Source organism: Petaurus breviceps, unplaced genomic scaffold (genome assembly GCF_028583685.1).
Source record: "Petaurus breviceps papuanus isolate PSGF00001 unplaced genomic scaffold, PetGlider_PUasm1.0 38, whole genome shotgun sequence".
NCBI classification, from domain to species: Eukaryota; Metazoa; Chordata; class Mammalia; order Diprotodontia; family Petauridae; genus Petaurus; species Petaurus breviceps.
This window is the reverse complement of record NW_027186304.1, coordinates 85742039-85767358: the sequence shown is the minus strand read 5'-3', so window position 1 is coordinate 85767358 and position 25320 is coordinate 85742039. Positions and strand designations below refer to the sequence as shown.

The window sequence follows — 25320 nt, the reverse complement described above, 5'->3', positions numbered from 1 at the left end:
ACTGACTTTGCAGGTTTGGGTTTAGAACCCAAAGGACTCTCACTAGGCTTTGGGGGCATAATTGCAACACAAAGTTGAAAATGAATGAATTGAAAAACAATGAAAATATGCAACGAATGCTATTTACAACTGTAGGATGAACAAGACCAGTGAAATGCTTACCAGCCCCTCCACAGACCTGTGGCATCCAACCTCTCATTTTTTTTTCTGTACTGTGCATAGCAGCAAATATTCAGTTACCAGCCCGAAAGTGAAAATGAGGTTACTAATAAAAATCACAGAATGCTTGAAGGTCGAAAGTTAAACTCATGATACAAATTGCAACTTATTTGCGCTTGTTTATTCTGTGCAATTTACTCTGCCTCCCTCCTCCTCTACAGGGGAAGGGGGAGTAGGTAGGAGTAGAGGGATTACTGATTGGTCACTGACTTGGAGGGCAGAGCCCACCCACCCTCTGAGAAGGGCCTGCCGAAACCACTGTGGATGTATGTGTGTCCAGTTAAATTAAAACTGCCCTACAGGGCTGGAGTCCATTATAGGAAGTAGAACGTGCAGTGTTTCTTTATTTCTGTCATGGCCAAATTTTTATTCCTGTCTTGGCCAAAAGACTGCTTTCTATGCTCAAAATGCAAGCTGGTTTCCCTCTTGGAAGAGAAGGAAAGGGAACTTGAAGCAGACCTCTTCACTCTCCTGGACTATTATAGAGAATGAAACGTTCCTTTAAATAATTTAAATAAAGGTATCAATATAACAACCAGGAAGAAGAGATGAAGGGACAGGTGAATGTTGACCCATGTCAGGCTCACACAAAGTGGAAAGTGAGGAAAGACAACTGAACTCTTGGAAATGAGAGGAATAAGAGGCTCTTTATTTTTTTTTCCATTTTTTTTTGGGTCTTTATTAACTTGTTTACTTTTAGTTTACAAGATTCAGTTCCCCAGTTCCTTGAGGTTTAAATTTTCTCCCCTCCCCTCCATGGCGGCATGCAATCAAGCATAGGATCTGCACATACTTTCACATTAGACATTAGTCAGGTTATAAAGAAGGATTATATCGGATGGAATGAACAATGGGAAAGAGGAAGAATGTGAGTCTCTTTCTGAAGAGGAGGGAGTGAAGTGCTCTGAAGAGGAAGCAGGTGCTGGTCCTACAAGGAATGGAGATACCAGTCTCTAGGTACTGTGGGGTGGGAGATCTTGCAAGTGAGAGAAAGGTTAGAGGAAGAAAGATGAGTAGTGTTGATTGATGACTCTTTTGAAGCTACTTTTTGTTGTCCTGCTAACAAGAATGGAGAGATCTGCCTTCTTCTGGTGACTGGTATACAAGTCATGAAGGAAAATCCTGGAAGGCTTATTAAACCGAATGACTACTACCCACTTTTGGTGATTCACATAGCCAGACAGAGTGCAAAACATTCTATAAGAGATTATGCAGGTCTGACTGGGCAAAGAGGTCTTAAGAAACAAGGTAGTGTTTTTATTACTGCTGCTTATCCAAAGCAAGACCTCTAGATTCAAAAGGCAGATTTGGGTAGTGAATAGTTGTTAACAAGTTGGTAGGGCAGCTAGGTGACCCTGTGGCTACCCAGTGGCTAGTGGATAGAGTGTCGGACCTGAAAGTCAGGAAGACCCTTGTTCTCAAGTTCAAGTGTGGCCTCAGAAAATTACTAGCTGTGTGACCCTGGGCAAATCATTTAACCCTGTTTGCCTCAGTTTCCTCATCTGTAAAAAGAACTGGAGGAAAAGGCAAATCACTCTATTATCTTTGCCAAGAAAACTCCAAATGAGATCATGAAGAGTTGGAAACAACTGAACAAGGTGGGGATGGGATTTAGATTTTTGGATTGCTTAAAATTGGAATGACAGGCTCCTGGCCAGAGATATAGTATATTTAATAATGACTGGAGAGGATATTGTCTGGAATCTTGCAAAACTAATCAAAAGGATATTTAAGCTGAAAAGGAAGAGGAAGAAGAAAAACTGGCTTCATATTATCTACCAAGCTAGTTAACATAGGGCAGTGATCTCAAAAGTGGTGGGACAGGTGTTCCAGTTCCATAGGCACCATGGCATGACCCCAAAGGAGCTGTGACATAACCCTAAGGGATGTGTGATCAACCAGTGGAAGGATTGATCACACAATCCCAACTACCTTTCAATTATTATCATTCATAATTTCACTATCCCATTCTCCTTTTCTTGTGGAAACTCCCCATCTTCCTAACTATAGAATCTTGACATAGAAACTAGGAGAAACCCAGGTGCCCAGAATTCTGATATGCTATACTAGAAAGAATTTGATCTTGAAACTTTACATCATTGTTCACTCTATTTTGTGTCTTCCATGAATGAGAGTGAGTAATTTAATAGCAACCAAATCAGAGATTCACAACCACTAGTAGTATGAATTCCTTACTTCACTGGACTTTTCTGGATATTCCCTAAAAAGCTCTGCATTATTGAAGCTCTCAACCATACTCATAATTGCTCTTAGGCCACTTCCTCTCCTTTCAAGCCAAACCTCAAACTTACTGCTTTGGCTTCCAATTTTTTCACTCATCACCTGCACTGTTTTCCAGCTCCTTAATCTTACACAAACACACTCTTCCTGCAATTGCTGACTTCCCTGGAAACTCTCAGATTTCTCAAACCACCAAAGCACATACCAGCCCAGATACTACTTCTTGACTCTCCTACAGAACATCAAGAACCTCTATACACCAAAACATCAATAACCTATATACACCAAGTAGCTACCAACATGTCTGCTTGAGATTTTGAGGAAATTTTCCATGAAGGGTACACCAGTATCTCGCAATTCCGTAGGTTTTTAATGCTCCTAAGAAGTAGTGGCAGGAATAGAGAAGGGGAATGGATCAGCATTTATTAAACTCCTACTATGTGCCAGATCCTGTGCTAATCACTTTACAAATATTACCTCCTTGATTCATACAACCATCATGAGAGGTAGGTACTAATATGATCCCTGTTTAAAGTTGAGGAAACTGAAGCAGATAGAGGCTATGTGACTTGCCCAGAGTCACATAGCTCAGTGTCTGAGGCCAGGTTTGAATTCCTGTCTTCCTGACTGTACTCTATCTGCTGTGCCACCTACTTGAAATAGAGAGAAAGGCACAGATTTTGTTTGTTTTTATATAGTGGGAAATGTTATCATATATAGAACAGGCTAACTGAATGTAACTGAAATATTCCAGTTTATTTTGGCAACATTAGATGTTGGCCTTCTTCCCTCCAACAGGCCAGCTCAGTGTGCTGACCTTGGTGCTAATGATGTCATATGCTTCTTTAGAACCTGCTTGGTCTGATGTTTGTTGGCCTTGATATCCTCAGTGAATTACCAGGGTATTGTTCTCAGTCTTCTTTTTAGAAACTCAATGGTCAGGGAAAAGTTGATCATGATAATGGTTTCAAGAATGTTCCTTCTAGGGATGCTTTCAGCTTCCTTTGAAACTGAATTGTCTTATCAGAACATAGGGGACATTTGAATTTTCACCCTTTTGTTACTAAGTACACCCTTGACTATTGCTTTATTGGCCTTCAAGACTTTTGACTTGATGTCATCTTGGAGGGACAACTTCCTTTTTCGCTTTTGGTAGCATCTTGAAGGAATAGTTTTGATTGACTTCACAGATCTAAAATTAACAGGACATGGGAATTGACGGGTAAGAAATGAGTGAGAGGACAGAACCAACGATATCTTTTAGTTTACAAACTTGGAAGACAGATAAAAATAGTGAAGGCATAACAGAAGAAAGGTAATGAATCATAATTGCATGTAATAGAAGTACCTTGGAGAGGCATTGGAGCATGTGTAGACCCCCTGTAATAGGTTCTGGTCTTCTAACTATGGTGATTAGCTGTGTAGCTGAAATATAGTTGTCTTTAAAAGGACCTGAGTTGGCCTCATCCATTCTTCTTTGGAATTCTGTCAAGTTATTTAACCTTTATGGTTCTCTTTGAGTCTTTTGTTCCTGGCATTTAGTGAGAGATAATGTTATAAGAGGAGAAGCTTTGGATTTTTTCCATCTGAACCAATGTACCTCTGTGAATATAGGTCTAGAATATTTTCTTAGGTTTTTCAGCCAGCTCAGAATTGATGCCCCAAGGAGCAAGGAGTTACCTTTTGGACCCAACCAAGCAGTAAATGAGATGAGGACTCATTCAATAGTCATAATCCAACTGGACACAAATTTGGTGGGACCAATGTTGTGAAGGGACTAAGCTAAGCTTGAGCCTACTGTCCTCAGAGAATGAAGTAGATAGGGTAGAGTGCATCTGTAAGGTGTTAGGGAAATTGTAATTTCACTGTTATTATATTTTCAAAGTAAGTGTTCATTTAGTCATTTCAGTCATGTACAGCTCTTCGTGACCGCATTTGGATTTTCTTGGCAAAGATACTGGAGTGGTTTGCTACCTCCTGCTCTAGTTCATTGTACAGATGAGGAAACTGAGGCAAACAGGGTTTAGTAATTTGACCAGGTTCAGACAACTAGTAAGTGTCTGAGGCCACATTAGAACTCAGAAAGAGAAGTCTTCCATACTCTGGGCCTGCCCTTCTACCCAGGTGCCCCAAAAAGCAAATATCCCTTTGTAAAACCTAATTGGTATTAAATTATACTAGGTGCCAGTTGTCAGTACTTAACAGTGGGGAAACCATAGATGATGGGACTTGAGCCAAGAGCAATAGTAAGAAGACACGCTCAGATTCTCAGGGTACTCTCTGGATTCCTGAGTAATAAAATATAGCCAGCCTTGCTCCAGAAGAATGAACCATTACACACGCACTAGATTTCTTCAGGGAGCAGCTGGATGGTACAGTGGACAGAGAGCTGTGTCTGGAGTCAGTAAGATCTGAATTTAAATAGAACCTCAGATACTAACTGTGTGACCCTGGGCAAGTCATTAGTTGTCTGTTTGCCACAGTTTCCCCAACTGTAATATGGGGATAATAATAGCACTCACTTCACAGGATTGTTGTGAAGATCAAATGAAATGATATTGGAAAGTGCTCAGCACAGTGCCTGGCACATAGTAGGTGCTATATAAATGATAATTACCCTCCCTTCCCTATGGAGGTGGTAACAAAAACCATGGAAGTAAATGAGAATGGCAAAGATGGGATACCTCAAATTAAGGGATAATGAAGACAGCATGGAGCTAGAAGAGATACAGAAGGAATAATTAGAAAGGTAAAAGGAGGGCCCTGAGTTCAGTGGTATTCCCAATCTATATGAAAAGAGAATTTTAGGAGAGGGCAGACAACAGTGTCAAAAGCTACAGGAAAGTCAGTAACAAAGACTGAAGGAAGGACTTTGTAGCTAAAAAATTTAAAAAGCAGTCATAATGACAATCCAATAGCAAATAGAAGGAGGGTAAATGGAAACTCCAGGTGGAGACAGCTTTTTCAAGACTTTTGAAGGGAGTATCAATGGAAGAAAAAGTAATGAAATACTAAAGGGAGGAGAATGAAGTAATAAAGTAAAGAAAGAGGGCATAATGAAGGAAGTAATGAAATAATGAATGCAGAAGAAAGAAGGAACATTTGCTATTATATTTGGGGTTTTTTTGTTGCTTTTTGGAGGGGGGAAATTGGGATTAAGTGACTTGCCCAAGGTCACATGGCTAGTAAGTATGTCAAGTGTCTGAACTCAGGTCCTTCTGACTCCAGGGCTGGTGCTCTATTCACTAGGCCCCAATGTTTGCTATTATGAAATAGAAGGATGAAGAGAAGGTAGTTGGGGGGACCTGAGTATATTTTGGGGCTGATAGAAAGTAGCTAGAGGCAAATGAGAGATTGAGGATATATGAAAAGGGATAATTGCTACAACCATGTTGGGGGACGGTATGGAGAAGGAATGAGATCAGTTTGTGAATCTAGGGAAATAGAGATCATGAATATGCAGAGTTTTAAGAAACTGAGGAGGGAAACTGAGGGGGGGGTCTCATGTAATAGTCTCACTCTGTATGAAACTAGGTAATTTACTCTCTAAGTATGGGAGGGTAGAGTACTACTGGTGGCAAAAGGAGAAAAAGTTTTGAACACTCCTTATTACAAATAGAATTAATAAGAATTGTCTTGCAGTAATCAGAGTCCAAATGACGTTAGGTACTATGAATTTTTAGTGTATGAAACCAGTTGGATATCACTTCTCCCAACAATGCTCAGCAACCTGAGGGAAAAACAGAGAAATCAGATGGTGGGAATTGCATGGAATAACCATTCAAAGATTAGGAAAGCAGAACGTCATGGGGGCAAGGGATTCAGAGTAGTAGCCAGTGAAATGGTTTCTCTTCATTCCAAGTCCAGACACATTTCCACATTACAATGCTAACTTCCTTGAGGGCACAGAGCATGTTTGACCTGTATTCAGAGGAAAGAAGGTAGTGCAGTTTGACTGGAATGTAGAATATATAGAAGTAACACTCAATAAAGCTAGAAAGATAAGATGGTGCTAGTTTGAAGGGTTTGGGGGTAGGAGACAGATGAGATGTATATCAGACAAAAAGTTTGACCTTTATACATGTAGCCCTTGTGTTAGAGAGTCCAAAACAGGAAAGGTTCACTTTAGGGAGAATTTTTTACTTCTTTGTCTAGGAATCCCCACCCAGAAAATCTTGATACCACCTTATATACTGACACCAACACCTTTTGTAAGCATGTAATTCACATATTTCTGTATTTTATCTCATTTTCTCAAAATAAGTTTTATTTTAATCTACATGGGTAAGTCTAAGTATTCAAATGTAGAAATAATGGGTTATTCATCACATTCTTTGGTCTGTCTTTTCACCTCCACTTAGATGGTACCTAAATGGGGCCTTTTTAAACACTTTTTGTAAAACGCTTAGGAGGTAATGGTGGCATGGTGACAATTCTAGGTGTCATGGTGGATTAGGGTGCTGTACGTGAAGTGAGGAAGCCCTGAGGTGAAATCTAACTTCAGATAACTTAATATCTATGTAAATCTCTTATAGCCTCAGTTTCATTATCTATAAAATGGGGAAGAACCTACTTGCTAGGGTTATTGTGAGGATTAAATGAGATTGTTAAGGTATATAAAGTGCTTTGCTCACCTTAAAGCACTTTGTAAATATAATTTCTATTTACTATACTTTGTCACTCCTCTCCACAGGGTTTCTCCAGCCTTGACTCCTGTCTCTGTTAAGGAAAGTAAATTCTTACCTCTTACCTATATCAGATAATAGGCAGCTCACCTTGCCACACTATGCCTCTGGCTGAATTTTTCTGAAAGTTAAATACATTTACTCCTTTGGTTAGTTCTTTCTACTCTCATCCTGCCCAGACAACCAAAAATTGTCCTGAAGTTTTGATTAGCTGAAAGGAGGCAAAACACTGTTGAGAAAAAGGGGCAGGAATAGTGAGCAATTATCCTATGGCATTCTTGCAAATCTCCTGTCATTCTTATGCTCCTTCCCCAGTTAAAATTTATAGTCCCTGCAAATTACTAGATGCAAAAGTATAATTTGTAGATACATGTAAAGTCATGTACTGGTTTGTGCACAGCAATGTTACATGCATGTTACAGTAGAACAGAACTTAAAATATCAAACAATATGGCAAATTACATGCACACAACTTTGCATCACAAAGTTGCAAACATTGGACTAAACAGAAAGGTTACAGGAAAATACATCATATAATACTTTAGGGTTACATACAAAGTAAGCATCACATATATTCTGCTAGTATTGTCTATGTGAAGGAATGAATAGGGAAGCATTCAAAAAAATGTTGACTATGTGCTATGTGCTAGGACTGCAAATACAAAAGCAAGAAACAGCTTTCACCCTCAAGAAGCTTACATTCTAAAGGAGGAAACAATATTCATAAGGAGGTAATGGCCAGCGGGGGAGTACTTTGGTCCAGAAGTTTACAGGAATGGGGAATTGGGGAATTCAGAAGCAAATTATAGGGCAGCTAGGTGGCATAGTGAATAAAGCACCTGCCCTGGACTCAGGAGGACCTGAGTTCAAATGTGGCCTCAGACACTTGACACTTACTGTGTGACCTTGGGCAAGTAACTTAACCCCAATTGCCTTGCTTTCCCTCCTCCAAAGAAAAAAAAAGAAGTAAATTACAATATTTATTGTATGATCAAATGCTTGTTGACTTGACTTGATTGACATACACATTCAGGAACAATGGCTGAATTGATTTTTTATTTTTCATGGTTCCAGAACAGGAGTGGGAATGGGATAAAGCTATTGGGAAATTTATGGAGGAGGTAGTAAGAGGAGAGGAGGTAAGGAAGGGAAGCTCAGCCTGGCCTTTCTTGGAATAATGTTCTAGGAGGGAGCAGGGCCCTAAGGTGGACTTTCTGGTGACATGGAACTTATCCTCTTGCCCTAGAAGCATTATATGTAAAGCCTGGCTAAGTCCTGAACTGCTTCATTCATTTGTTGTTAGTTCCACTTTGCACACTTGAGATCCTTAGGCTCAGTGGCTTATTATCTCTATCTTGAGTTCTCAGATGTCCCAAATTACCACTGTCTCCAGACCATAATGAGATCAGTTCTGCACATGTATACCTTATAGCCTCCATGGCTGGAGTATCAAGAAGGAAAGGATCAGAATGAGTCTTTGTCTGGGTCTTCTCTACCCTCAAGGAAACACTATCAGTTTCCCTTCAAGCTGAAATTCTCTCTGGGTCCTCCTTATTTTGACTATCACCTGCTGTTCTGTCTATTTGCATTCTGTAGATCAGTCCCCCACTACTTCATTTCTCTTGTCCCCCTTATTGTCAGAGAATCTGACTAATTCTTCCATAGGTAGGGGTAGGTTGTGTCTTTGTAAAACCTGCTGCCAACTCAGAGTCATCCTCTAGAACTTTTCTCAGCCTATGCACTGGAATTCTTTTTTTCCCAAGACTTCCACCCATTTCTTAGCAGCCCAATCTCTGTTTGTGGTCCTAACTACTGTATGATCTACTTTCTATCCTGTGATTTGCTATTTCAGAAAAGCATGCCCTGGACTCAGGATGTCTCTGCCAGATGGTTGCTCTTTTCTGACCAAGAGAGACCAAAGGTTTGTAAAGTATCTAGAGGCCTCATACTCATACATTATGAATACCCTCCCTCCTTTTTTTTTCCAGAAAGAGAGGCCTTGGGCATGTTGAAGACCAGATAACGTCACAAAAAATAAAACTAATTATTTCCTTACAGAGTAAAAGATTTGTTATTCATGCATGAAACATCTCCAAATCAATTGTCTATATAGTCATATCATTGACTTGTTAGAAAAAAAATCAAAATTGATATCAAACAACCAAGATTAGAAGGGAAGCAGAAAGCTGGGAAACAATTTTTATAGCCAGTGTTTCTGATAAAGGCCTCATTTCTAAAATATATAGAGAACAGAGTCAAATTTATAAGAATACAAGTCATTCCCCAATTGATAAATGTTCAAAGGATATGAACAGACAGTTTTCAAATGAAGAAATTAAAGCCATCTTATAGTCATATGAAAAACACTCTAAATCACTAATGACTAGAGAGCTGCAAATCAAAACAACTCTGAGGTACCACATCACACCTATGAGATTGGCTAACAAGACAAAACAGGAAAATGATAAATGTTGGAGAAGATGTGGAAAAATTGGAACACTAATGCATTGTTGGTGGAGTTGTGAACTGATCCAACTATTCTTGAGAGCAATTTGGAACTATGCCCAAAGAATATAAAACTACCTACTGTTTAACCCAGCAATACCACTTCTAGGTTTATATCCCAAAGATATCATAGAAAAGGGAAAAGGACCCACATGTACAAAAATATTTATAGCAGCTCTTTTTGTGATAGCAAAGGATTAGAAATTGAGGGGAAGTCCATCAATTGGAGAATGTCTGAACAAGCTGTGGTATATGATTATAATGGAATACTATTGTGCCATAAGAAATGATGAGAAGGCATATTTCAGAAAAACCTGGAAAGACTTATATGAACTGATGCTGAGTGAAGTGAGCAGAACCAGGAGAACATTATATGCAGTAGCAGCCACACTGTACAATGACTGACTTTGATAGACTTAGTTCTTCTCAGCAATGCAAGGATCTAAGACAGCTCCAAAAGATTCACAATGGAAAATGCTATCCACATCCAGAGAAAGAACTTTGGAATCAGAATGTAGATGGAAGTATACTATTTGCTCTCTTTCTTTTTTTTGTTGATTTTTTTTTTTTTTGCTTTTTGGAGGGCAATTGGCATGAAGTGACTTGCCGAAGGTCGCACGGCTAGTTTTTTTGTGTGTGTTAACTGTCTGAGGCTGGACTTGAACCCAGGTCCTCCTGACTCCAGGGCCAGTGCTCTATTCACTGCGCCACCTAGCCACCCCATGTTGATTTGCTTTGTTCCTTCTTCCTCATGGTTCCTCCCATTGGTTCTAATTCTTCTTTACAAAATGACTAATGAGAAAATATGTTTAATATGAATGTATATGTAGAGCCTATATCAGATTGCACACCATCTTGGGGAGGGGAAAAAGGAGGGAGAGAAAATCAATTAATCAAATTTTTTTGTTTAAAAATAAATTTTTACTGATATCTTTTGCTTTTTTATATCACTAGAATTTCCCAAAATATCTCTCCCCTTCCTCTTTCCAGGAGCCATCCTATATAACAAATATTAATTTTTATTTTTATTTTTTCTTTTCTTTTCTTTCTTTTTCTTTTTATAATTAATTATTTTTAGTTTTCAACATTCACTTCCATAAGATTATGAGTTTAAAATTTCTCCTATTAGGGGCAACTACGTGGCACAGTGAAGAGAGCACCTGCCTTGGAGTCAGGAAGACCTGAGTTCAAATGTGGCCTCAGATGCTTAACACACTTAACTAGCTGTGTAACTTTGGGCAAGTCACTTAACCCCAATTGCCCTCCCCCCCAAAAAAACAAACAACATTTCTCCTATTAGTCTTCTTTACATCATAACTAATGGGAGAAAATTTAAAATTCAAAATCTTACAGAAGTGAATGTTGAAAACTAAAAATAAATAAGTAAAATTTTTAAAAATTGATACCAAGTAAGAAAGAGGAATATAACTGAGAAGATAGGGTATATAATAATTATAACTGTCATTTATATAGTAACTTTGAAGTTTCCAAAGTACTTTACATACATTACCTGATCTGAGCCTCACATTATTGCTGTGAGGTAGGTATTATTATCCCTATTTTACACAGAAAGAGACTGGGACTGAGAGGAATTTAAGGGATTTTCTCTTAGTCACATGTATTGGAAGAAGGATTTGAATTCAAGTCTACCAAACTTCAAGTCCAGCATTCCATCCAGTATGTCATGGTGCTTCTCTTCCATATGACCTACTAACTAAGTTGTTGATGACCCCAAAAATGGAGAAATAGATAAAATGATAATAATCTATACAATCTATTCTTTCCTAAGAAAATGAAAATTAATTACCACAGTAAGAAAACAAAAAACCACCTTGTCCTAGAAACCATTTCAGCCAATAAACACTTGATTTCTTCAATATGGAGATATTGAAGCTAAGGAAAATATCATCTTAGAATAATTTATTAAAGGACACTTTTATAAAAGGATTATAAGAGAAATCATCAGAGAGGTAAATGACTAGAAAAGAGGTGGGTCAATCACATATCAAGACTAAAATATCTCTAGAGAACAACTGGCACACTCCATTGGTATCCATGCAATTTAAGAGATATAAAAGTGTCCATCATGTTGGATGAAACCTCTGTAAAGGATTTAAGGTAAAGATGTGGAGAAGAGTAAGAGAAGACGTGGATGGTTTGCAATCTGCGCCAGCAGATTTAGAGTCAAAAAATCCTGAGATCACATCCTAAATTTGTCACTTACGAGCTATATGGCCATAGGCAAGCAATATAATCTCTATGAGTTTCTATTTTTTTAAATCTCTAAAATGAGAAGAGTAATCATTGTAACCTCATAGAGTTTTTGACAAGTTCAAAATACATGTAATGTAAATTAAGGATTGTAAATATTAGTTATCTTGAATCAGTTTTGTTCTATCTTACTAAATCAAATATTACTGCTAAGGGTCTGATATCAAAGATACAGAGAGAAATAATACAAATATTTGAGAACATGAATCATTCTCCAATGGGTAAGTGGTAAAAGGGTATGAACACATAAAATCTCAATGATCTATTCCCTCCTTTATCCTCCCAATTGAGTTCCTTCCTTCTAGACTCTCCACTCTCCAGTTCATCTTTCACAAGCCACCAAAATGATATCCTTAAACCAAAGGTTTGACAATGTCACTCCCACTCATGAAGTTTCAGTGACTCTCTCTTGCCTCCAGGCAAAAATGAAAACACCTCTGTTTAGTGTTTTAAGTCCTTCACAATGTGGTTGCTTTCTATCTTATTACATGTTAGACTTATTACGTATTACTTCTCTTTGTGTACTCTTTCAGTCAAACTGGTTTGCTTGCTTTTCCTCATGTATAACATTACATCTCTAGTCTCCTTTGTACAAGCTGTAACCCATTAGCCTCTCTTTAGTTCTACCTCTTATAATCGCTAGCCCCTTTAAAACTAATCTCAAGTGCCACCTCCTTCAGAAGCCTATGCTGATGGCTTAGTTGCTAGTGTCCTTCCCCACCTAGAAAAAATAATACACACATATAGACAAACAAATTGTATTTGTTTATATGGATTTAGGTTATCTCTACTGATAGAATGTAAGCTTCTTGAGGGCAGGGACTATTTCATTTTAGTCTTTCTTTGTACTCCTAGAGCCTAGCATAATGCCTGGCACATAATAGACACTTAGTGATTGGTTGATCTGCTGAAATTTCACTGCTGCCAAAAACTAAATAGATGACAAAATTCCTACCCTGACAACAATAATTTCATGCTTGAAAGGTGGAAGAACCAACAAGGAGGCTTTTATTTTGAATTTGGAAAGGGTTTGAGTGTTGGCTTAGCAATGGAGTGACTATTTTTTATTGGAGGAACAGCCTAGCTAAGTTCAGAGGGTCTCATCACCAGATTGGCCACAAAGTGATGAATTTTTCAGTCACAACTCTGAAACCATTTACTAAAAGGTCAAAGGATTGTAATCTGTGTTAGGGAAGGGAGTTTTCACTGGACAAAACCATAGATCCTTCGAAGTATTGAAGCAGAAAGTTATTTTACTGTATTATAAAGCAGCAGTCATCAAAACTATTTGGTACTGGCTCAGGAATAGAGTAGTGGATCAGTGGAATAGATTAGGTCTACAAGACATAATAGTCAATGACTATAGTGATCTACTGTTTGAAAACTCAAAGACTCCACCTTCAGGGATAAGAATTCACTATTTGACAAAAACTGCTGAGAAAACTAGAAAACAGTATGGCAGAAATTGGGTATAGACCAATATCTTACACTGTGTACCACAATAAAGTCTAAATGGGTATATGTAAAGGCTGATATTGTAAGCAATCTAGGAGAGCAAGGAATAGTGTACCTGTCAGATTTATGGAGAAGGGAAGAATTTATGACCAAACAAGAGATAGAGAGCAATACAAAATGGATAATTTTGATTACATTAAATTGAAAAGTTTTTGTACAAACAAAGCCAATGTAACCAAGATTAGAAGGGAAACAGAAAATTGGGAAAGAATTTTTATAACCAGTGTCTCTGATAAAGACTTCATTTTTGAAATATACAGAGAATTGATTCAAATCTGTAAGAATACAAGTCGTTCCCCAATTGATAAATGGTCAAAGGATATGAAAGGCAGTTTTCAGAGGAAGAAATTAAAGATATCTATAATTATATGAAAAAATGCTCTAAATTACATTGATTAGAGAAATGCAAATCAAAACAACTCTGAGGTACCACATGTCACCTGTCAGATTGGCTAACATGACAAAACAGGAAAACGATCAGTGCTGGAGATGTGGGAAAATTGGAACACTAATGCATTGTTTGTAGAGAGCGATTTGGAATTATGCCCAAAGGGCTATAAAAATGTGCATACACTTTGACCCAGCAATACCACTTCTAGGTTTGTACCCAAAAGAGATCATACAAGTGGCAAAAGGACCAGTATGAACAAAAATATTTATAGCAACTCTTTTTGTGGTGGTAAAAAATTGGAAATCAAGAGAATGCCCATCAATTGTGGAATGTCTAAACAAGTTGTGATATATGAATGTAATGGAATATTACTGTGCTATAAGAAATGAGGAGCAGATGGACTTCATAATAACCTGGAGAGACTTATATAAACTGATGTTGAATGAGGGGAACAGAATCAGGAGAATGTTGTACTCAGTTACAGACACATCCCTATCTGTGATGACTGACTTTGATAGACTGAGCTCCTCTCAGCAATGCAAGGCTATAAGACAACTCCAAAAGACTCATGATGGAAAGGACTATCCACATTCAGAGAAAGAATTACAGAGTCTGAATGCAGATTGAAGCAAACTACTTGCTCTCTCTCTTTTGTGTTTTGTTTTGCTTCTTCTTTCTCATTGTTCATTCCATTGGTTACAATCCTTTTTTTACAACTTGACTAATGTTTAATGTGAAGGTATTTGTAGAACCTGTATCGGATTACATGTTGCCATGTGGGTTAGTGGGGAGGAAGGGGGGAGAAAATTTGTACCTCAAAAGCTTATGGAACTGAATGTTGTAAACTAAAAGTAAATTAAAAAAAAATTTTTTTTTTGCTTTTTGGAGGGCAATTGGGGCTAAGTGACTTGCCCAAAGTCACATGGCCAGTTTTTGTGTTAAGTTTCTGAGGCTACATTTGAACTCAGGTCCTCCTGACTCCAGTGCTGGTGCTCTATTCACTGTGCCACCTAGCTGCCCCAATTAATAAATTTTTTTTTAAAAAGAAAGATGTTTTAGGAAAAAGGAGATAATACTACTCTGCCTGGTGAGACTATAAACGCAGAGAATACTGGGTTCAGTTCTGGGTAACACATTTTTGGGAGGACAGTGACCAAGGCCTAAGACTTTTTCTGCTCCTTTGGCATATCTATCAGGCCATCACAGCTGTATCATCTCCAGCACAAATCTTCTTTATATATACTACATCCAAATCCAGCCGCTTTTCCCATTTTTACTCTACTTACTGACATTTCTGCCTCCTCCAAAAGCCCCGTATATGAATTAGGGTCTAAATGTAATGAGAACACTATGCTTCATGGAGAAGATAGTTTGTTAAAATGCCTTTTGCAAATTTTTTCCATTTTGTCCTTCTGTTTGTAGTAATCTTATTTTCATCCTTGAATGCCCCTGGGATGACTTTGCTTAGTTGGCTGTCTTATTATGCTTTCTTCAAACTGGTTTTTCCTTCCTCTGCTTCCCTTTGTTTTATGAGCTGTTACCACTTGTAATCATCAGCATTCTTCATAAGATTTAATGTGTTTATACTCTAGTTCAATGTTTCCATCTCCTTCCTTTTGGCAAGTAAGTCATATGTTTGCTGACTGAGGTGTTTTTTTGAGCTATTTTGGTCTCTGTATTGTGGTAATTAATTTACATAGATTAAGCTTTTAAAATGTTGTATATATGATGTAAAAATTATTAAAATATTGTGTAACCTTCCCTTGAGAAGTATGCCAATGTCAGAATGCATAGCACTGGATGTTTTGGAGAGGAACTCTGGAAGGCTATGTATGGAGGTTAAAGCCCTCCAACTATGCTTATTAGCAGTCCTTCTGTAATTTATAATCCTAGAGGTTTGTTGAGGGCAGTTCTTGTATCTAGGTCTTCTGACTCCTAAGGTCTATCCTCTTTGCCCTCCATCATGTTGCCTTTTAAATTAATCCTACAAATTTTTACTTTAAGTTCTGTTACCAAGAAGAATTATATTACATTATTATATCATTTTATATTACAGTTTAAGATTCCAAATTGACATAATTCTTTTATCTAAGATCTAAAATTCCTAATCTAAAATCTAAGAAGTAACATAGGTCCATTCCTCAGCTCCCAGCCACCCTCCAACATTAATCTACATACTTCCTAGTTACTATTTCCTATATCTCCCTCATCTGGTCCTATGTACTCCACAGAAATCAGAGTAACCAAGGACTTACATCAGGAATTTCACATAGCCTTCAATTTGAGAAGGTGTTTGTTTTCTGCCTGAGATCTGGTATACAAAACAGATTTCATTTTGGATTTGCTTCTTGATTCATTTTATTTTCAATACAATAAACAAATTATACTTGATCCATGATTTTTATCCAACTTATTAAATCCATTCAGTGGATTTAATAATAGAATTGCTTTTCAAAAGTTAATTCTCAGTTCTTTTTTTCATATCTGACACATTTCATTTAGGTTTCCATACAAATCTCCAATTCAATTAAGTTCTGCTCTTCTAATAGAAATTCTCTAATAGTTTTTTAAAATTTCATATTGCACATGGGCTTCTATATGAATCCCTCCTTGTCTGCATTTTGAAGAACTATAGTGTTAATAATGTATAAGTCATTTGCTGAAAGTGGTCACTCTTAGATTTCCAAGTTGTCCTTGACCAACCTGTTCTGATGTTATCAAGTTACAGTGCCCATAACATTTCTGAATGCCTGGTAGATTAGCTATTTCAAAAAGTCACTTTTCTTCTTATTCTTTTTGGAGGGCAATTGGGTTTTAAGTAACTTGCCCAAGGTCACACGGCTAGGTTTTTTATTTGTGTGTGTTAAGTGTCTGAGGCCAGATACAAACTCAGGTCCTCCTGACTCCAGGGCCAGCACTCTACTCACTGTGCCACCTAGCCGCCCCCACTTTTCTTCTTATTCTTAGTAACACTTGGAGATAGACTTAAGAGATATTATTGTAATATTTCTTTCAGAGGCTTTCTTTCACTAGAATTTTCATAGTAAGTACCCTAGATGGTTTTGGATGTCAATTTCCAAAACTTTCATTGTATTACTAGTGAGAATTTGGAACAAACCAGTGAAAAGATCAGTCTGGCATTCTAAAGCATCTGCAATGAGGTTGTTACATAGTTGTAATAATCTTAACTTCCTTCAGGTTACCTACTCTATAAAGAACTAAACTAGGTTTTAGGGAGGAGCTGTGGGAGAAAGGATCATTTAAAAAGATTTTATCATTTAAATACTGTTGTTTAAATCCTAGGTACAGCTGAATGTCCAAGTTAATTCAACAAGTGCTTATTGAGCCCCTCCTAGTGCCAGGTGTGCTAGGTGCTGATATAGTGACAAAAATGAAGTAGTTCCTGCCTTCAAGGAGCTTACATTTTATTGTGAGGAAACAACATATACAAATTCAAGAAATACAAAACACAAATAAATTAAATAAAAACATTTTTTTAAAATCAGGGAGGGCATTAAAAGTTTGGCAGAGACTACACAAATGTAAGATTTATCATTACTGAAACCTAGAAGGCTTTAGTGATATGCCTATGATCACATACTAAGTTTGTAGGGGAGCAGAAAAACCAGTTCACAATGTCTGATCTCATAGTTTATCACTTTTAGCAGCCATGGCAGGTAAAGGACTTCTCAGGAAAAGTACCTCAGCTGTTGATTCAAGAAAAGCAGGCTCACTGCTCTGGCAAGAGTGTTTTATATATCATTTACATATTGTGTGGTGGGCTGGGGCTCCCAGGTTTTTCTGGCCTTTATTGCTGCTGGTCTAGAAAAGGCTGAAGGCATTGCTCAGTGCCTAAACTACCAGCGCAACCCTCACCGATTCCCCTAGTTGTCCATGAGCTGATTTTCCCTTGATTCATACAGAAAAAAAAAATATCCACAAGCATTTAATGAAGCAGCCAAAAAAAAAAAAATCTAAAGGAATCTTAGACAGCATTTACATTAGTACACATACACAGAACGAGGACGGTAATGGTCCTATCCATTGCCCAGTCTTTTGGACTGGAAGTTGCATCCACATAGGGATACAGTCTTATCTCTCGTAGAATCTCAAAGCTACAAGGAACCTTACAGGCCATGTACTCTAACCTTTATCAGAACAGGAATCTTCTACCCCAGTGACTGTGAGTTTCAGCACGAGCTTCAGAGATTAAGTAGAGAGTCTAACAAAAAGCAATCATTCCCAAAGCTATTTCCCAGTAGATTAAGTGGTTGAAAAACAAACACAAAAGAATGCAAACTATTATCATGTGAAGGAATGCCCTAAATCACTAGTAAAATCAAAGCAAATCTGAGGTTTTCCTCAACTCACAAATTGGCAAAGACATAATGGGAATAGAAAATGTTAGAGAGGTTGTAGGAAAATAGGTATACTGGTCGATTTGTTGGTAGAGTTTCGAATGAGTATAATCATTTAGAAAAGCATTTTAGAATTATGCAAATAAAATGACTAATATATCCATACTCTCTGTTCCTGAGATGTCACTATTATTAGGTTTATACCCCAAAGAGATTATTGATAAGAAGAAAGTTCCTATGTACACTAAAATACTTATAGTAGCACTTTTTGTGATAGCAAAGAATTGGAAACAATGTAGATGCCCATCAATTGGTTTGTGGCTAAACAAATTGTGTTGCATGAATGTGATGGAATATTACTGTGCTGTAAGAAATAATAAATATAATGAATTCAGAAAAACATGGAAAAATTTACAGTCTGATGCAGAATAAGTAAGCAAAGCCAAGAAAACAATATACACTATGACTGCAACAATGTAAATGGAAATAACTACCACAAAACAACCACAAGTGAATACTGCAAAATTACAAAGCATGGCTCAAAAAGCAAAAAAGATATATAAGAAATCTCCCCCCATCCCCAAATCCTTTGCAGAGGTAAAAGGTCTATGGGTGTGGTATGTTTTATATATTTTCAGATTTTGTTTTGATGTCAATCAATTTTTCTAATTTTTCTTCTCTTTTTCTTTAAAAATATTATTTATTTATAGGAGAGTTCTTTGGGATGAGGAGGAGGGATACTGGGAGAAATTTTGATGATGTAAAATACAAGATATATCATTAAAAATTATTTTGTTTTTAGCAAGAGGTAGTAGTCATGGACTGGCAACTTAGAGGAGTGGGGGTTTTAGTCTTAATTCTCCCAGTAACTCTGTGGTTTTGGGAAAGGCATTTCTTTCTCTCTGGGCTTAGTTTCCTCATCTGTAAAATTTGGTCAGTGGACAGACACAACTAGTATGATAGTATATGATTTGTTTTGTGAAAGCTCAACTTTAATTCTCTTCTGAAGAGGGGAAGGAGCAGAATCACAGAACTACCGTGTTCCCCGATAATAAGACACTGTCTTATTAAATTTTTTGGACAGAAAAACACCAGAGGGCTTATTTTCAGGGGAGGGCTTATTTTAATGAACATTGACAGCAATTTTAATAAACAGGTAAATGTGAACAAAAAATGTACCTTTATTCAATAAGCAAATCACTGGGGAAGAACAGGATGACGCGCTCACTGCTGCAGCTCTGATTGGATGCAGCTCGTAGCGTGTAGCACAGGGGATCACCTTCACTACAGTAGCAATCTCAGTAGGGCTTATTTTCGGGGGAGGGCTTATTTTAGAGGAATCTTACACAGTAAGGGGAGGGCTTATTTTCGGGATAGGTCTTATTATCGGGGAAACACGGTACAGCATCTCAGAAGGAAGGAACCCTGGAAGTCAGATGGTCTGACCCATACCTGAATCTACAACATTCAAAGGAGTGATCTTCTACTCTGCACTTGGCTTCAGTGGAGGGAGAAGCCCCTACTTTCTGAGGTACCCTGTTCTATTTTTGAGAGTTCTGATTTTTAAGATGCTTTTCCTTGTGCATATTAACTTTTTTTATGGCACAATATCATGGCAATATGGATTCATAGGAGACCACCTCTCTGAAGCTTTAAGTGACCCTGAAGGGGAATGTCTGGAACTAAAGCTTTGGTCCAATGATGTCGATCTTCATTGAATCAAGAATCATATAACTGAAGCCTCATTCAGCTGACTCTTCTGACTGCTGCCTCAGACAGAGCTGAGAAAACTGTTTGTGTGAGCTTTAGTTGTTTCTTCAATATTATTTTGTTTCAGCCATCTACATCTTTCAATGACTTCTATTTGAGCCTCCTGACTCTGGGACTCAACTTTCACTTAAAGGTTACACCTCACCAAATTGTCCCTGTGAAATTGATGGTCCCTCTTGATTTCATAAGTCAGTTGCCACATGTTTATGTGATTTATAATTTTTTTTAGTTTTACACTTACTAGTTATAAAAATTGTGTGTAAGTTGAGGAACCATAGTGCTCTAAAGCTTCACATTCTTTTTTTTTTTAAATTATTTATTTATTTTTACTTCTCAACATTCATTTCTACAAGATTTTGAGTTATACTTTTTTCTCTGTCTTTCCCCTATCCCCACCCCACAATAGCAAGCCCACTGAATACTACTTCCCCCAATCTGTTCTCCCCTATATCCTTCCAGACCCCCCCAACTTTCTAGCAGGGCAAGACGGACCTCTATGCTCCAGTGCCTGTATATCTTATTTCCCAGTTGCAGGTAAAACACAAAATTTTTTTTAAACATTTGTTTTTAAAACTTTGAGTTCCAGATTTTTTCCCTTCTCCCTCCTCACCTACCCCCACTGAGAAGACAAGCAATTCAATATAGGCTGTACATGTGCAGTTACCAAATCATTTCCATAGTTGTCATATCGTGAAAGACCAACTATATTTCCCTCCATCCTATCCCTCCCCACTATGCCATTTTCTCCTTTGACCCTATCCCTTTTCAAAAATGTTTGTAAAACTTTACATTCTTAACCCAATCGTCCAGCTCATTTTGTATCCTTGAAACTGTTTCTTTTAACTTATATCTTTTCAGTTTTTAACAAATAAAAAATTCTTTCTCTGTGTCTTTAAACTTTCAAACTGTTCATGAATGATGCATCATACTTCAGTTAGGCTGCTGGGCCTTGAGTCAGGAAGATTCTTCTTCCTGAGTTCAAATTTGGCCTCAAATATTAGCTGTGTGACCCAGGGCAAGTCACTTAACCCTATGTTTGCCTCAGTTTCTTCATCTATAAAATGAGCTGGAGAAGGAAATGACAAACCACTTCAGTATGTTTGCCAAGAAAATCCCAAATGGGGTCATTGAAGAGTCAGATGCGACCTAACAACAAGGAATTAAAACAAACTTCTTTTCCTGTGCTTTTCTGTTCCTTTTAGGCATCACAACATTCACTGACAACATCGGCAGTGTCTTATATCCTTTAATAGCTGATTAAAACTTTTTTTTTGTACAGTATCTCAATAAAGGATTGTGGAATGCATGTATGTGGAACATGATAATGGGAATAGCAGTAATAAGCCTTAAAAAATAGGTCCGGGGCGGACAGGTAGCACACCGAGTAAGAGCACCGGCTCCAGTGTCAGGAGATTGAATCCTGGGCTCAGACACTTAGCACCCACCCAGAAACACCTGGCCGTGTAACCTTGAGCAAGTTACTTAACCCCAATTGCTTAGGGGTGGCCAGGTGGCTCAGCGAGTAAGAACACTGGCTCCAGTGTTGGGATGACCTGGAGATCGAATCCTGGGCTCAGACACTCAGCACCACATCCAGAAATAACTGGCCGAGTAACCTTGAGCAAGTTACTTAACCCAGATAGCTTAAAAAAAAAAAATAGGTCCAGAAGCATTTGTTAAGCACTTAACAATGTGCTAACTATTTGGGATTTAGAGAAAGGCAAAAGCAGTTCCTGCCTTAAGGAGTTCAGGATTTAATTGGGAGAAGTAACATGTAAATGGCCAAGGTTTATTGAGTATGGAGTACGGCATGATGGATGCCTTAGAAAAATCACCTTGACAGCTGAGGGGAGAATAGATTAGAACAGGGAAAAACTGGAGTCATTCTAGGGAAAAAGTAAATGAGGGTCTGAACCAAGATGGAAGCTGTGTGAGTGAAGAGACCCATATTAGAGATGTTCTGAGAGTAGTCAGCCAGATTATGAAGAGCTGAAAATATCAGAGGAGTTTGCATTTTACTCAGAGACAATAGGGAACTACTGGAACTTTTTGAGTAGGGTAGTGTTTGGGAGGAAGAGGATAATGCTTGGTTTTTTTTTGTTTTTGTTTTTTGCTTTTTGGAGGGCAATTGAGGTTAAGTGACTTGCCCAAGGTCACACGGCTAGTTTTTGTGTTAAGTGTCTGAGGCTGGATTTGAACTCAGGTCCTCCTGACTCCAGGGCTGGTGCTCTATTCACTGTGCCACCTAGCTGCCCCCAAGGATGATGTTGTAATTAATTATGTGCTGTCATTTGGCATTGTGAGATATAAAGTGGAGGTCTGTTTTGAATATAGATACCACTTAATACAGGCTTCCTGAATGAAAGAGAGCTGGGTTCTAATTTAAGTTCCAATACCATTGTGTGTCCTTGGATAAGACACTTCGGCTCTTTCTGTTTTCCTTTGTTCTGGGACAGGTGCATACTGGTCCCAAGAGCAATGTTGGGTCAATAAAATAAATGGCAAAAACAAAAATTAGAGAAACAACAGCAAGGATACATGCAGATACTTAATGAAGATCCATAATGTGTTGATGAATACAATTCTCCAAGTACCTCAAGTTCCCCATGGGGATGCACTTAGATTGGCAGCAACAATAGTTCTCTCCTGAATGAGGAGTGTTTCAGGTCCAACAAACTATATTCTCTTCTCAGTACTTGTATAAGGGGTTCCTCACATCCACAAAAGGAGGTCTTAGTCAATTAGTTAATCCAGTAGGATTCTATTGCTTAATTTGGAACTTGAGTGGTCTATTTGTTTCCAAGCTCTTGAAGGTTGAGAAAGTTCTCACCGCTAAAATCCTTGGCACCAAAAAAAAAAGGGGGGGGGGAGAGGGGTCAACAACAGAAATGGATTTGGTTTATCAATGGAAATGACACTAAAGAAGATTTATTACCATCTGCTTTGCCACTGTACTCTAGGGACCTTCTATGCTGCAAGTAAATTCTATACATTGTCTCTCAGTTAGAATATGAGTTCCTTGAAAGCAAGGACTGTCTTGCTTTTCTGTTTGTAGTCCAAGCACTTAGCATGGTGCTTGGCAGATAGTATGACAATCCTTAACAAATGCTTTTTCATTAGTTAATCCAAGGAATAATATTCTATGCTACCTATATCCACATTCTGGTTCTTTATATTATATAACCATGACTACAGACTCTCATTTGGCCTTGTCAGTTCCTCAGATTTCAAGTCACTGGCAAAACACGTTGGCTGGCACCTACTATGTTGTAGTTCTTCACCTATATTGGTCTATAAAGAATTGGATTTGTTGTTCAGTTGTGTCTGACTCTTTGTGACCCCATTTGGAGTTTTCTTGGCAGAGATACTGGAGTGGTTTGTCATTTCCTTCTTCAGATCATTTTACAGATGAGGAAACTGAGGCAAACAGGATTAAGTGACTTGCCCATAAGTCACACAGCTGGTAAGTGTCTGAGGCCAGATTTGAACTCAATAAGAGGAGTCTTCCTGACTCTGGGCCCAGCACTCTAACCACTGTGACACCTAGCTGACCTGAAGAATTAAATAGGTGGACTAAATTATCTCTAAGGACCTTTCTACCGTGTTTCCCTGATAATAAGACACTGTCTTATTAATTTTTTGGACAGAAAAACACCAGAGGGCTTATTTTCGGGGGAGGGCTTATTTTAGAGGAATCTTACACAGTAAGGGGAGGGCTTATTTTTGGGATAGGTCTTATTATCGGGGAAACACGGGTAGCTAGAAAATTCTGTGGTTCTATAGTTTTCTGAGCTCTCCAATGACTTCTCCATTGCATTCAGCATCACTGCTAATAAATACCTTGGAATTCATGTGACCAACAACTTTTCAGATATTGATATTGATATTATGATTTTTGTCATGATTCTTGTAAAATGATATCCATAATGGTTGGGATCAAGGTATTAACAATGGCACTGTTCTTTTGTGTGAACATAGGATCATCAAATATCACTTTAATGCCTTAAAAAGTGTTAGATCTGCCCTAGTTTTTCACATTTGACAGTTCAGCTATAATTGTTATGCAGAATTCTTCTGTATAAGCTTATTTTCTATATTGAGTATTTTTTTTCCCTCAGTGTAGTAATTTTGACTGGACAAAACTGTCTCTTACCAGTTTATACTACATATCTTCTGGATTGTTGTTGATAGAATTGATTAATTATTCTCCGACAAAGAGAAAACCAACCAGCTTCTCTAATCTACTCCTTTAGGAAAAGTAAGCAAATAAAAGCAAGCATTCCTGTTGACAGTGAAAAATCTAGCTCAGAATATATATTTTGACGTCAAAAGCATGTAGTTTCATAAGATTTAGAGCTTGAATATGAACAATCATAAATCCTATACTCTAATGAAAAATAATTAGTATATTTTCCAAATTTTTCTTCTTCAAGGTCACTTTGAAATTTAGTGAGTTTTTTGTTTTTATTGGGACAAAATAAAGATCAACCTAAGAAGTAAAAAACACTGTTCTAACTGGCTAGCATACTTTAAATCTTAAATATTCGTATGTGCTTTAAACAGTTTTACCTAGGTGGTTAATATAAATGTATTGCTTTCACAAACGACATTCAAAAGCTTTTACTGTGTGAAGGTGGCATTTGGAATAACAGCATTTTTCATTCTTGGGATCTCTGATGTTTAGGTAGATCTTATGGATTATATGCCCCCTCCGCCTTCCCCCCCGACTTCAAAACTTGAGACAGTTTCGTATGTATTAAGAAAAATTACAGTAAAGAATATATATTTTTAAAGTTATTGACAGTTTCTTCCAGAGTCGATTTTGTCATCTATTTAAACAGCCAATAATAGTGCCAATACCAATACTTGGGAAGTCTAAACTTAAGGGGAAAGTCACGTGGACGGTAAGTTCGGAATCCCTTCAGTTTTCGTCTCTCAGCCAAGCCTCGCTTTGGAAAGCGTGGAGGACCCTCTGGACAGCTGGGGGCAGGTCGAGGTTTGTTTTGTCTTGTCGTTTGCTTAGTCTCCCTAGCTCTTAGCGCCGTCCCTGGCGCTCGCTTGGTGGACTGGACCGATCGCATCCTCTGTAACATCTCCGCTGGACCGCGCTAATCTCGTTTGAACAGGCTCTGCTTATCTAAACTCGTCAAACTCGACCCGCAGGGATTTGGAGCACGCCAGGGCTAGTTCAGTTCTACAGCGGGGTCCTGGGGGGCGGGGGCAGCGAGACTATTAAGGTTAGGAAGATCGGATGGTCAAGAGATAAAGACACGCCAGAACCAGAGACCCTGTAATGAGAAGAAACTAATCCCGGGAGCGAAGCGGGACGTTTAGCAGCATCTCACCTTTAAGCCCTCCCTAAGCC

General features: G+C 38.0%; 1 protein-coding gene across 1 annotated transcript in view; it reads left to right on the top strand.

Annotated features, from left to right (window-relative positions):
* The first annotated feature begins 24864 nt into the window (after positions 1–24864).
* Positions 24865–25320, top strand: part of UBE2W (ubiquitin conjugating enzyme E2 W) — an 89512-nt gene continuing 89056 nt past the window's right edge. Inside the window, exon 1 of the mRNA XM_069100131.1 lies at positions 24865–24951. The gene's annotated coding sequence lies outside the window, so the exon portion shown is untranslated. The remainder of the gene's footprint in view (positions 24952–25320) is intronic.